Raw genomic sequence first — 2195 nt, forward strand, 5'->3', positions numbered from 1 at the left:
AGCAGGTGGAAGGGGTAGGAGAGGATGGGTAAATTCACACCTAACAGGTACCATGCACCCTATCTGAGTGAAGGGCACACTTATAACTTCTGACTCAAACTGCACAAAAGTAAATTATGTAATGAAAATGTGTGTACCCCCTAGTATTCTGAAATAAAAAAAATTCTTATGGCAATGAGCAAAATTTTATAATTTCACAGAACACTTTCATCTGCACCCCTGGTATGTAACTTCTGCTTGCCAAAACCTGCTTAAATGCTAATAGGACTCATACAACATTTTTAATAATAATTTCAGAATGAAAAATAATTTTATGGATTAGGTCTATGTCTTCTATAATAACCGATTTTTCCAGAGAAGTAGGATGTAAGAGTATCTTCTGTACCAATACATGACTTTCTTTGATAAAAACGGATGCTCCCGTTATTTTGAAAATTGTCAACAAAGTGGATGGGAAAGCATTATTTTTGGGTGTGTCTGTGCGGGCGTTTCTGGTCGGGGCTGGCATTTGAATCACGGACTGAGTACGGGAGATCTGCTCTAGCCTAGGTGGGCAGGCGCCATCCAGTCGGCTGAGGGCCTGGATAGAACGAAAAGACAGAAGAAGGAAGAAAGGTGAATCTGCACGGTTTCTCCCTTCTGCAGCGGGGACACCTTTCTTCTCCTGCCCCAGGACATTATAACTCCAGGTTCCCTGGCCTTTCGACTCAGGGACTTGCACATTTATCTTCCCTTGCTCACTTCCTCCCCCTGCATTACCTTTGCCGCCTCTGATGCCACCATAGCTACGTTGACCGGTTAGTCTGGGCTCCCTCATGTCCCCACTGCAGCCACATCGTTTCCTGATTCCTGTGGCTTCTCCTCCCAATCCTGCCCTTCAGAGCCACCGGCTCTGCTTACTGCACGTTACTGTCCCTCCACACCCTCATCCCATGTCACCTGATTGTCCAAGGGTCCGACTGCCCTTGCTTTCAAACCAGCCACCTCAACGCATCGTCCCCACCAGGGCCACCTCCACACACAGGTCTGATCATATAACTGTCCTGCTTGAGACCCTTCGGCCATTTCCCAAGTCCTGTGGGGTGAAGTGCAAACACCTGCCATTAGCTCCCAAGGCAGGATACACCAGAGCCCAGCGCACACCTGCTCGGCTTCCCTCCTCCGAGGAACTTGCGGCTCTCCCCGCAGTTTCACGCCTCTCTCCTCCCGACCTGCTTCTCCTGCTGGAAATGCCATTTCCGGCTTCCTCCGCTTAGCTAACCCCGGGTGAACACCATCCCTAGGACCCTTCCCGAAATCTCACTTTGATTTCAATGCCCTCTTTGTGCTCCTGGGCAGCATCTTGTCCGTACCCTGTGATAAGTCAGCGGTGATCAAACCACACGTATAGTAACCATCTTTTCTTTGTCTCTCGCCTGCTTTGGATTTCAGGCAGCTGGAGGACAGCACCGTGTCTTCTGAACTACGTCCTTAGTGCCTGGAGAGTGAAAGTTCACAATATATGCCTTTTTGACCAAAGAAAAATGAATATTTGAAGAATATAATTTGCTTAAAATGCAGAGACCTTTAGTTTTCAGATTTTGTGAATATAATAAATACAGAATATCCTAAGGTGAACAAAGTATATCTGGGTCGGTCAGGCTGTGCTACGTGGGGTCTTTTTTCCTTTTTCCTTTGAGCTTCTTTTCTGTCAACGAGTAATTTTCTAGCCACCAAACTCAGAGGAGGACCCTAAGCATTCATGTGTGACAGTGAACTTGCTGTCACTAGATGCATCCAAGGAGGGGACTGGCTCTCATGCATTGGGGCTGGGAGGGGAAATCCCTGCTCAGGGACCAATGAACCATGATGTGTCACTTCGCTCCAGTCCCTCTACCATTCTTGACCCCAGACTCTTTCGTTTTTATTTTTTTGCTGCTATAATACTAGCTTCCTGTTTCCAACATTTTGCTGCTTACATATTGGTTAAAACTGAAGATAGGATCTCACTGGTGTTTCAAATGCAACATCCTTTATTTTCCATTGCAATTACACTTGAAAACATAAATTCAACGTGAAAATTTTGTGAATGTTCTGTGAACGATAATACTTTTAATTTAGTATACCTAAAATGAAAGTGTTGTGGATAAAATTATATAACCTACTGTTTTTATTTTGAAAGGAAGAATGTAACTTGAAGTCTATAAATAGCACTA

The sequence above is a fragment of the Propithecus coquereli genome, unplaced genomic scaffold (genome assembly GCF_000956105.1).
Source record: "Propithecus coquereli isolate 6110/MARCELLA unplaced genomic scaffold, Pcoq_1.0 Scaffold734, whole genome shotgun sequence".
NCBI lineage: Eukaryota > Metazoa > Chordata > Mammalia > Primates > Indriidae > Propithecus > Propithecus coquereli.